The following is a 12,697-nucleotide window of genomic DNA, read 5'->3' as shown; positions in this document are numbered from 1 at the left end:
ATGTAACCAAAAAGCCAAAAAGCTCAGGACTTTGTCTGAATTATTTAACAAATGAATAAAGATCTGATACATCTATAAATAAGTAAATGATGTTATTTATCACCTAAATATGACACTGTCTCTCTGACTTTAATTTTCCTTTCATCTGCTTATTTTTCTTCCCAAGCCATGAATATGGGACATAAGAAGGGATTAAGACACAAACACCAAGATTTGGCAAGTATAATGGGGCTGAATAATAATATAATAATTTGAAAAACAACAGTAGTTCAGGTAACCATATATTAAATTTGTCTCAAGAATGTATTTTATTTTCTCATTCATTTATTCAACAAATATTTACATCACGCCTATTATGAGTTCTTTTTGAAAACGCAATAACTGTCTCTTACATTTGTATCATTGTTTATAGTTTACAAGGTCCTTTCTGATACTTATTTTAATGTGTCCTCATAAACAATTCTTTGAGGTAAGTAGGTCTTATGAGGAATGAGTCTTATGAGGAATGAGTTACCAGATTAAAGATCATTGGGTTGTAAAAATCTTGAGCTAGAAAGCATTCCATCATTTTATTGTTGATACAACTATATACAGAAGCCCATTATCAATCTATTTATTTCACCACAGAGAGCTATAATACACACATTGACCATCAGTACCAGTACATTAATTCTCACTTCTGGGATTTCCAGCCTACTCTTAGCTTCAGTGTTAATGTGAATATTTCATGGTAGAATGCACAAACTTTGAGGAAGGTGCAATGCTTTCCCTGTTTCTTCTGCTTATGTTCAGGTTCTGCACATACTGTGGGTTCTTCATAAATATTTATTGGCAAAGAGAACAGTTATTAATGTAAGAATCTCTCTGTTCAGAAAATATCCAAGGCAACTGTGATAGCTGCTGGTTTCCAAAGGTGGTCTTCCAATGAACTACGTCTCTCAGTATTCGGAATTTTGCATAATTCCTTCCCCTTGATCTGGACTGGCTCTGTGACTTGATTATAACCAATAGAACGTGGTGGTGGTTAAGCAATATTCACTTCATAGGGGGCATTTCTGGTCACACGATAACTTAATGGTCCATGGTCAAATACCAGGACCCAGCAAAGAGCCAAGAACTGTTTCTCAAAAAAAAAAAAAAAGAAAGAAAAAAGAAAAAGAAAGAAAAATAAATAGTTATCTGCAGAGTATGGCATGGCTTTGCTCCCAGATTCTAAAAGTCTGCTCTGGAATTTACCTAAGAGGCCTGCCAAAAGCTCGATAGGCACTTTAAGCACCACTGAATCAGATGTGTCGTATGATCCAAGTGGCAGGGAAGCTTGCCACCCTCTCACAAAGGCTTGTCTTTCTCCAGGCCTTCTTCAAAACGGGAAACCTTTCAGATTACTCACTCAGCAAATAGGTTTAGACTATATAAGATATGTTGCCTCCAAAATCCAATGAGGCACACCAGGAATCGGGACTCTTTCTTTATGGTAGGAGAGACCAGATGTAGCAATTGACCTTCACCTTGAAAGAGATATCTCAACTTTCCCCAGACCATGAAACCCCAACAAATTTCCTGAAGGAAACTTCTAAATTTTTCTGGGATTTATTTCACAACCTCTTGCCTCTGTGTGTCTTACCAAGGTGTCTAAAGTAGTTGTGATTTCCCGGTCCACCAGTGTAGAGGATCCATGTGATGTGTTGTGAAATGAAGAGGCAATCAATTTCCTGTGGAATAGAATAGGCCAGGATTGGAGAGTTGATATAACCCTGAGGTGAAACAAGGAGGGTTCATTGCTAGCCCTTCCAGATGCAAGAAAAATGCTTCTGATAGTCTCTACTAACATGTATACAGAGGAAAAAATGACTTCCCATATCAGTATTCACATATTAGATGTCACATATATTGATTTACTATAGCAATGAAACCACATCTGGAACAGCAGCTGTGATTGTACTCACCACCTGATTAAGTTTACAATAATCCTTTGTCATTCTTCAAGATCCATCTGTCTTCTACACAGGCCAAATAGTTGAGTTGAATGGAGGTGTGGTGAAAATCACCAGCCCTGCATCTTTTAAATCTTTTATAGAGGTGCTAATCTCTACAAGTCTCTACAGAATGCAGTGCTGCTGTGAATTTACTAGTTTGGAATACAAAGGCAGTTCTAAAGCCTTCTGCTTGTCCTCACTCCTCAGATCCGATAATCAATATAGTTATTCTGCCTTTCCTGAGTGTGCCTCCTTCAGTTAAGCATTCTAGAACTTGGGAAATAACCACGGGGTAAGTTCAGAGCTAACTGGATGCAATGTGAGATGGATCTGAGCCCAAAATACCATTAATCCTTTAGCTTCAATAAACCCATACTCTGGTAAATAGGAAATAGTGGCATATTGTGTCTCTAAGGACTGGTATCATTTCAGAGCCAATGTCCAGAAATCCCCCGAAAGTCTGGTTATTTACCCTTCCCAAATGCACTATGACCTTGGCAAATAGCTTTAGGTATTTTCGGGGAAGGAAAGAAGGAAAAATTACAGTCTACACTTTTGGAATGTAAATATAAATTAGAAAAATCCTGCAGTCTTTGTGGCAGGCATGGTACCTCATCATTTTGTTCCTGCCCTGTCAAGGCCTGCTAGGAGTTGAGTCTAGCTATAGTGATACAAACAATGAAAGATGTTGGGGGTGAGTCTTGAGGGGTCTCAGCATTTTTCCACAGAGTAAGTCCTTACGGGCTTTTCAATCAAGGGAGTACTAAACTCCTCAGAGGGAAAGGCTGCTTCTGCTGGAAAAGGAGACAGGGCTTTCAACATTCTCAGCTTCCAAAGAATCTGCCCACATGTTGCCATCTCAATTTTCAGGGCCTCAACTCTATCCCAATCAAAGCCGTAATTTTAACTGTAAGACCGTGAATTGAATTGATGTTGTAATCTAAGCTAGCTACAGGATTAGTCTTTGGGCTTGGTTTTTTGAAATATCAGATCTTGCAGCTATGAGAGATAAGAGTTTCTTTCAGAGTAGTCACAAAGACTTTTCAGTTCCTTGCCTGCATCTTTAACTGAATATTCAATAACCTGAGTTTATTTCTTTTTCTCCATGTTCTCTGTGACACTTTGAAGCAACCCGCAAACTCCAGTCATTATACTCCTTATTTCTACTACATTGGTCTATGGCAGCAGCTACCCGGTAATCTAACACCTTGTCTTTTATAAGCACTTGATATCAGGGACTCCTGTGTCCCATTTACCATTGGCAGTATAGTCACTAATGCGTCATCAAATCAGAGAATCAATACCAAATTCCCATCCTTAAAATTCTATCTCTGGATTCACTTCCACGACCAATAGTTGTATCAGTTAAGAGTCAGCCAGGGAAGCAGAACCACTGTGAATGATACAGAATATAGGAATAGTGGATTCGTTGTGGAATCAGACCTTACAAATGTGGGAGAAGCTAGAGAAGGAAAGGTCTGGAGGAAGGAGTCAGAGGATCAGAAAAAGGGTCATTAACCTGTCTATCTTATGCAGTAGCACAGATGGACCAGACAGGTTGGGGCCTGAGGGAAAATCTAAGAAGTTAAACACTTTCAACCACCAAAGTGGGACTGTGAAGGGAAGTTCATGGAGAAGTGTATGGAAAGTGAGTACCTCCCTGTAGCAACCACTTCTGTGGGTCCATAGCCAAGTAGTCGGTGATGGGTCTGCAGTCACTGTTGTTCAGCAGAGCCAAGAGTCAGAAAGATTCACTGGATGCAGAGTGAAGGAAAGCAAGGACTATATGGGACCTACCAAGCATCTCTGCCTCTGTCCATCACTGTATCTGACCACAGTGACTTTCTAAGAGTAACAGTTATTGCTTCTGTGTTCTAAATCTTTTCCCGTTTCATCTCTTAGCCAATGCTAATACAGAGCGATACATGAAAGGGGATTCTGAGAAATGCAGTTGTCTGCTTAAGCAACTTGACTAGCATAATCCAGCACAACTTCTAAATCTCAGAAGATAGCAAATGTAGGCAGAAAGAAAAGTACAGATGCTCCAGGGGTTCACTGGTGATCTTTGTGGCTGCAGCTGACCTAGGATTTGCAAGATGCTTGGAGAGGGACAGAGGGGCACACAGGAACTTTCCTCTCAAATATGAGGATATCAATCTAGATCTACGAGGAGTCCTTTTGGAGATAAAAAGAACTGTATAGGAGATGATGAACAAAAGGCCCAATTTCTATATTAGACTGTCTCCCTGAATGAGGGTGAATACCAAGAGGAGACTGAGCCAAGGCCTCAGAACCTCTGAATTCTAAAATGTAGAGAACTTCATTCTGATCTGTTTTATACAAATGGTGCTGGTCTTTCAGACAGGACCTTGTCTGATGAAAGAGAGAGAGAAACGAAGTAGAAGATTCATAACCCAGCTTAGTAAAGAGGCTTACCTTTGCTCTTTGCTCACCATAATTCCCCTGCTCAAAGTCTCAGCTACCTGCTTCTGTGCAATAGCTACACAGTGCTGCTCCTCAAGTATCTGCCTCCTGAACACAGAATTATAGCTAACAAGTATTTAAAATTTATGTATTTGGTGCACATCTTTCATTATGCACTTTTTGGCACCGACTCTGAATGAATGCCAATATAAAAATAAACAATTTGAAATTATTTTAAGTGATTATCAAAAATAACAGCATAAATTCTATGATGCGGACTTCAGTCACAGTCCCTTCCAGGGACTCTTCCAGGCAGACCACAAGAGAAAAGCTATCTGCAAAAGGAACTCAAAGCTCCCAGAACCAATAGCATACTTGAGTCAGACACAGCTCCTTAAAGGACAAGTAAGTTCCATAGGCCCTAGGGTAAACTAAATTAGTTTTAACATAATACTATTTAAACATGTAGAAATGCAATATGGTTTATAAAGGCTATGTGCTTATTGCTCTTATACCAACAATTTAAAAATATAAATTAAACATTCACAAAGCTGCAAAACCTCTACACTTCAATAAATAATTTTAATTTAATGTAATAATAATATTTGGCTAAAACTAAATCACCAGGGTTTTTTCTTTCCAACTTTTATATTAGGTTTAGGTGGTACATGTGCAGGTTTGTCGAATGGGTAAAGTATATGTCATGGGGGTTTGACAAGATACAGATTATTTTGTCACCCAGGCAATAAGCATAGCACCCAATAGGTAGTTTTCCAATCTTCACTCTCCTCCTACCTTCTACCCTCAACTGGGCCCTGGTGTCTATTGTTCCCTTCTTTGTGTCCATGTGTACTCAATGTTTAACTCCCACTTATAAGTGATAACATGCAGCATTAAGGTTTTCCGTTCCAGCATTAATTCACTTAGGATACGAACTTCCAGCTCCATCCATGTAGCTGCAAAGCATGTGACTTTTATGGCTGCATAGTATTTCATGGCATATATGTACCACATTTTCTTTATCCAGTTCATGTTTAAGTCACCAGTTTTGAGTTTAATAGATGAAAGATACATATGTTGTGTTGGGTTTTGCTTATTAACTTGATTCTTCTCATTTTGTACATAATTTTCATCCTTGTTTTCCTTTGTTTGAAACAAATTCATATTGAATTGTTAATTAATTCACTTGATGGGCCAATCAATTTACTATGCACCAATAGTACAATACTGAAAGAAATGTTTTTAACTTTTAATGAAGCATTCTTTACTACACAATTACTTTCATACCTATTGCTAATCAACTGTAGCTCAGTGATTTGTACGAAAGATGAGCTCTACACAGTACAGCCATGTGAATGGAGAATTTAGCGATCATTCATTGAGTTCTCCATGCTTACAGCAACTAACTTGTTATGATTCCATTTTCCAATGACGTTTTATATTCAAATTACCTGACATGATTAGACCTTCACTTAGTATTAAAGTAACTATTAGTATTAGCAAAGCAGGGCATCAAAATCTTGTGACAGTATTTGCTTACAATTGTTCAGATAAGCCTCAACATGAGTCAGTTGTGTTTTATGAGAGGTATGTATTCCTTATAATTTTGCATAATTTAAGGCTTATCTTTCCATGGGGAACTGGTTCACAGAGCCCAAATACCTACAACTTTGTAGCACATTTCTGTTTTGATGCTGCTCTTTATTTTCTTAGCATTATCTACAATATTTAGCAACTGCTCCTTTCTAAATTAGTGGTAAAACACATCAAGGGAGTAGTTTGGCTTTTTCTGTGGGAGTGAATTATAGCCAACATCTGCTTAAAAGTTATGTATCTGAATGCACATTTTCCAGCATGAGCTTTGGTACCAACTCCTAATGAATGCTAATATAAAAAGAAATAAAACAATTTGAAATTATTTAAGTGGTTATTAAACATAATAGCATAAAATAACCAAGATCTCTTATAGAAATTCTCATAAAGCAACAGGTAGAACATACCATACTAACAATGGCTGGTTCTTTCCATTAAAGCTGAAGTAGCTCCACCATGTGGCAGGAGTAAAAACAATCTACCATTCCTTTAGCTTGTTCACCAACGGAAATTATGCAAATCTCATTTAAGTTTGGTGAGAATCACAAAATTACCCATTTTTCTCAGAATACACGGGCTATTAATTTTTATATGACATTACTTAAATTTCACATAATTTATGTTGCCAACTACATGTTTTAGACTACCATTCGATTGAAAACACATTTTTAACTCCATAAAATTATGAAGACCCATGAAAATTCTAGAGATGCACATATTCTGAGTGTAATAAATATCACAACTAACTTTTAAATTCAATTTTTAAATAATTCTTGTTACTATTATAATTTCCACACAGGTCTCAGAAGCATTTTAAAAGTAATGATAGGCCGGGCACGGCGGCTCAAGCCTGTAATCCCAGCACTTTGGGAGGCCGAGATGGGCGGAATTGCGAGGTCAGGAGATCAAGACCATCCTGGCTAACAAGGTGAAACTCCGTCTCTACTAAACAATACTAAAAACTAGCCGGACGAGGTAGTGGGCGCCTGTAGTCCCAGCTACTCGGGAGGCTGAGGCAGGAGAATGGCGTGAACCTGGGAGGCGGAGCTTGCAGTGAGCTGAGATCTGGCCACTGCACTCCTGCCTGGGCGACAGAGCGAGACTCCGTCTCAAAAAAAAAAAAAAAAAAAAAAAAAGTAATGATAACTTTTTGTCTCTATAAAAAGAATACTATTCAAAAAAGGACAAAAAGTTAATAAATGTGGAATACTAACTTTGTAACTAATATAAAAAATACTTGAGTTTTTTGATTCCTGAATTCTTCCAACAGTTCAAATAACATAAAATATTGGTATCTTTAAATCATAATTTATTACCTTGTTAATATCAAAACAGCATACTAGTAACCTGATCTTTAACATTAGTTGTTACCAAATTGTAGGTTTTTTTAAATTTCCTAGGAAAATATGTCATTTTTTGAGTATTGAATATCTCAGCTCATAGGAATACGGTGATTGTTTTCCTTCCACTCTTTTCTTTTTCCAAATTTTCAATGTAATAAGCACATACTAATTTTATGATGAAATGAAATTTGTAAAAGAATAAACGTTAATGTTAGAAGATAATTAACAAAATTATCTACCTTGAGTACAATACACAATACAAGGAAATTAATATAAGATTTTACCCTGGTGGCGAGAAAATAGGTGAGATAGCTTTCCTATCACAGCATAAAAGTATATGTTAGTAAATATTCATATTGGAAAGAAATATATTCTATGACCTAGCAATTACTATGTTCCAGTCTTGGCATTACTCTTATTGTAAAAGAAAGCATAGACAAGCAGCAATTCAGGGACCATGAAAAGTTGGAAATAACAATCATATAGTAAAAAGTGATATCACATATTATATAATAAGTCTATATTCCATATATTAAAAATAATGACATGAATCTGTATATAATGGCAGGAGAAGATCGCCAAAATGCATTATTGATTGAAAACACAAGTTGCAGAATATATAGAGTATTATGCTATTTACGTTGATAAAAAACCTTGTACAGTATAAATCCTGAATATTGCACAGCAAAAGGACTGTAAGTATATGGATGAATTCCCTGTTACTAGTATCTCTGGAAGAGGGAATTATATTGTGAGATGGGAGGATAGTCAGTGGAGATTTTGGTTTTAATTGCAATGCTTTTGTTTTTATAATAAGGATGTATTAGTATATTACTTGCATAATTAAACTTTAATTGTTTTTTAGGTTTTCTTCTCCACCCTCATATATTTGCATGCACATACCTATGCAAATAACAAAGTCCACCTAATAAAGGGGATTCGTGACTGGCATTTTTCTAAGCACTTTGTCATGTGTCATACATTGTATCATGCAAACTTATCATTAACCTTATAATGTTAATAATATTTTTCCCGTTTCACAGATGATGAAACCAAGCCTCAGAGGAACTGGGTACATTGCCCAAATTCACCAAGCCCTTAAGGGTTACAATCAAACTTTGAATTCAGATATCTGGCTCAGAGTCCACAATCTTAACCAAAATAGTATTTTACAAATGCCCTTGTAGAAGTGTGTATATCCACATGCAAGTGTGCACACACACATCCCTGCCATCTAGCCTCTTCTCCCCCTGACACTTGAGTACACAGGTCATTGGTATGTTCTCTCCATAACTTTCCATCATTGACAGAAACGTGTTTGCTCAAGGGATGAGTTGAGGTGAAAACCTGATAACATTAGTTGTTTTGCAAAAATCTGAGCAGATATTTTATTTTGTATTTTGTTTTCCTGGCTACAACTCTCCTTTTAAAGGTTTGCAAGGTGGCATTAATATCTATTCCTTTCCTGACTACACCATTTATTAGTTACATTGTGATTAGTGGATTCTACTTGGTCTTTCCCCAATCCATTAATATTTTTTGCCTTCACTTAAAAAAAAAGAAAGAAAGAAACACTTGTTTTCCAAATGGCTTTGGGGTGGTAGGAGGCTTTGCTGATAGCTAGAGGAATCTCCTCATGGCAGTATCTTGGTTGAGTAATTGGTCCTCGCCTATATGATCAAGAAGGTGAATGTTCCTAGTAAACCCAGAGGGGATCAGCCCATCAGGGATAAGCTTCTGCTATCTAAATTGAGATGAGATTCAGGCTTAACCTCAAATGCCAAGTATTTGCTCTTCTAGTCTCTCCCTTCTCCTCCTTATTATTATGACACTTTAAAGGTCAAATTACTGATAAGAAATTTGCTTGCTGAGAACATAGAAAGTTAAATGACTCAAGAGAGGGGGTTGTACATTTTTCTTTAAATCTAAAAAAACACCGTGAAGAATCCCAACCTCTCAATAAAAATTGCCCCTGTGTTAATTGGATTTTACCTGCATTCAGTTTTAACAACTCTCTCCTCTGTATAGTGCTGACACTGTCCTCCTGGGAATTATGACTTTCTTAGACACACAATGCTAGAGTCAAGTTGGAACTTAGGTTCTTTTTCTTGTGGAAGTGGGAGGCATTTTGTCTCTTCCCTTCATGCATCAATTTAATTAGAAAAACATTCACTGTCTGTCACTATCAGCCTACAGATTCTCTACCTTCTCAGTCCTGTGGGAGCCTTATCACTCTGAGATAAATGGTTCTCTTTGTTGTACAAAAGGGGTTCCTAAAGCATGGTAATGGGGAGGAGACACCTAGAGATCAAAGCAACTAATACAATCAATTCCAATCCAAGCCCCAAACCAAGTTTTTCCACCAGCTATTCCTTTCATATCTAAATGTTGTCCTCTTCCTCTGCAGCAGGATAAAAAGTCAATTTCTAAGGGTAAAGGCAGTAAACAAAATTTCAAGAATATATAGTATATGTAAGTTTGAGTACATAAAGTTAAAAGATTCCTGAATATCTAAAAATGTTTGAATTTAAAAATCAATATCAAATTAGTAAAAAAAAAATTACGAAGGTACATGAGCTGTATAATAGTAAAAAGTTAATATGCTTAATATATTAAAAGTGTATATAAAGGGATAAGGACAACACTAGCCTGATGGATATATAAGCAAAATTCAGATACAAAAATTATGTATAAATTACTAATGAATATTTGAAGAAAACACACTGAAAATTTTAAAATGCAATGAAGACAGCTATAATTCATATCAAGTTAACAACTATGTTTAAACAATCACAATTCAATGCTGATGAAATCGGGCACATTAAGAGCAATTATATTTATTACTGCTATGATTGCAAACTGATACAGTGTAACAGTAGATTATTTGGCATTAGGTATCAGAAGCTTTTAAAATAGTCATCCTCTTGACCCAAATATTGGAAATCTATCATTAAAAGGATCTTCTGAGCAGATTTTTTATAAGCAAAATGTTCATTAAATATTTTTCATACTTTCATATAATTTGAAATAACCTAACTATCCAACACTAGAGAAAAGGTTAAGCAAATTAAGCAATTATTCTACCCAGTAGAATACTATGCCACCATTAAAAACTTAGATTTTCAAGAGTTTTAAATTACCTGGGGGAAAATATCTTACTCTAATATAAGTGGAATAAAGTTAACAGAAAATTGAATGTACAATATGGCCTCAACAATGACAGAAAATATACTTAAGACCAAAGACTAAAAGGAAATATACCAAAATGAGATAGTTATTGTCTCTGGGTAGTGAGATCATAGATTATTTCCTTTTTCATCTTCTTTTTATAATTATATATAAACCACAATTTCTTCTTCAATGACAACATATTTCTATAATGAGAAAAAATGATCTAATAAAAGTATCGTTTAAATACAAGGTTATGTGCCCTGAAAACATTCTTAGGTTCCCTTAAAGTCATTTGTCTAACATAAGTAAATTTGTCTAAATCTCTCTAGAACACACATTCATATGCTTTACCCCAGGAACAAAGAGTTCCCAAAATCTACTCCCTACTATGTAAAATAAAACTGCCTTTAATTTTTTTCTGAATTTGTTTCAGACTTCAAGTAGAGTTCTTTATTACTTCTGTTCAACAGCACAAACTACAAACATAATCTGTTTGGCGAACCATTTTTATTCAAAAGACAATAATGCCTGTTTCTACATCCTTCCAGAGAACCTAGTGGAAGAAAATGCCTAACATCGGGGAATAGTAGGAGCAGCCTAAATTGACCACAGAATTGTATTTGGCCACTGTCCTCAAAAAATTCAAGTGAATTCAGTAATCCTGAATGCCTATTTACACCAAACATTCCTACTATAATAGGTCATGAGGATTAAAATGAGGTGAGTTTAAAGGTGAGCATGACATGTAGCCATAGCAATTAATCTTAGGTTCCTTCTCCCTTAAAAATGACCAACAAAACAGAAGAAACGCTATATCAATAATTTCAGAATAACATGGAATAATTGTAGATATTTCTATAAGATTTGCACCAGATCCACTAGGACAAATCTACCAGTAGCTAAACACTGTAGAGTCTCTAAAAATGGACAAGGAGAAGACGTGACAAAGATGCTCTTTAGGGGGATAAAGTCATCCTAAAAACTGAAGATATTTTCTGCTCTGCCAATCAAGGAATCACTGTTCTTTCCCCAGCAAGAAGGAGAGTGAAAAGAGGACCGAATTGGAGGGCCCAAATTTGCATTTTAATCATAACCCTTCATAGCTAATTATGAGATCTGAGAATTCTCTGGATCTCAGTTTGCCATGCATAAAATGATGGGTGGACTGAAAGATTTGTAAGTTTTCCAGTTTGGACATTGCATGGGTCTATAAGGAGCTCCATCTTGGTTGGCCCCTGGAGGCACCTGGAGACTTTGGTTTTAGGGAACTAACGAGTCTCAGTGCCGAATGAGGATATAGTTCCTCAGTGTAGACTTTCAGAAACTATGCAAGCACTTGAGTCTTTAAAAAAAATTACTTGGTCCCTGGGCTGTCTCTTATAACTTTAATATTTACACTATGACAAAGTGAAAGTGCTTATTAGTGTTTGAGAAAAAAGTAATACCATTCTCTTTATTCATTCCAATGAGCTTATTTTACATGAGCAAGAAAGCACTAGAGAGACAGACACCCATGGGATATTTGCCTAGCCTAAGTGAGTCTCAGATGGAAATAAATATGAAAAGTGTTAGCATGGGACCTGTGAGAAACTGATTCTTACATCTGGCCTCTAAAGGGTCAAGCCGCAAATAAGTGACCTTTGACATGCCCCTTCTCTAGTTCAGCCTGGAGCTGTCCACAGTTCCCAGTGGTGCCCAGTCAACTCATTCTCCTGATGCAGGATCATCAGAGAGAATCTGGAGTAATGGCGGCTGTGGGCAAGGGGCTGCCAAATAATAGCAGAACAAAGATATGTTCCAAGTTTCTATTTCCTCCGAATAACTCAAACACCTCAAGAGTCCAGGTCCCCCCTAAAGACTGCATTTTCTTAGCTGCATTCTCTCTAGTTGTGATGAGCATCTCAAAAAGGAACACCTCTCCTTCTGAGTTTATGACAGTTTTTGACCTGCCACTTCATTTCCAGCAGTGTGTCCCAGTTCCTCTTGCAATCCACACAGGACACTTTTTCTTTCAGCAGCCTGGTCTGAGGTCTTGCCTCTCAGGATTAGCTGTGATCTTACTGCTGGGGCGGGAGCACACTTAGCCACAGGGACCAAAAGAACTACTGTCACTGAAAAGAGTACCTTCCTGTATTTGAGGGCTCTTCCTCTCTGCTGGTACATACACCCAGGGAAAAACCCAGCAGAGTC

At 36.8% G+C, this 12,697-nt stretch overlaps 1 long non-coding RNA gene and 5 gene segments (V, D, J or C); 5 read left to right on the top strand and 1 right to left on the bottom strand.

Annotated features, from left to right (window-relative positions):
* LOC111554712 overlaps positions 1–12,697 on the top strand; it is a 729,812-nt gene that overhangs the window by 543,505 nt on the left and 173,610 nt on the right.
* The window catches only part of LOC111554720, a 687,176-nt gene that overhangs the window by 527,171 nt on the left and 147,308 nt on the right, over positions 1–12,697 (top strand).
* Positions 1–12,697, top strand: part of LOC111554726 — a 522,394-nt gene that overhangs the window by 363,712 nt on the left and 145,985 nt on the right.
* LOC111554718 overlaps positions 1–12,697 on the top strand; it is a 654,935-nt gene that overhangs the window by 499,896 nt on the left and 142,342 nt on the right.
* LOC111554715 overlaps positions 1–12,697 on the top strand; it is a 367,088-nt gene that overhangs the window by 264,657 nt on the left and 89,734 nt on the right.
* Positions 486–12,697, bottom strand: part of LOC111554733 — a 32,979-nt gene continuing 20,767 nt past the window's right edge. Inside the window, exons 3-4 of the long non-coding RNA XR_002735327.2 lie at positions 1,625–1,712; positions 486–1,117 (exon numbers count right to left, since the gene is read on the bottom strand). This is a non-coding gene — a long non-coding RNA (uncharacterized LOC111554733). The remainder of the gene's footprint in view (positions 1,118–1,624; positions 1,713–12,697) is intronic.

Source organism: Piliocolobus tephrosceles, chromosome 6 (assembly GCF_002776525.5).
Source record: "Piliocolobus tephrosceles isolate RC106 chromosome 6, ASM277652v3, whole genome shotgun sequence".
Lineage (NCBI taxonomy): Eukaryota > Metazoa > Chordata > Mammalia > Primates > Cercopithecidae > Piliocolobus > Piliocolobus tephrosceles.
The sequence above is the reverse complement of the archived record's forward strand: the minus strand, read 5'-3'. Positions and strand labels throughout refer to the sequence as shown.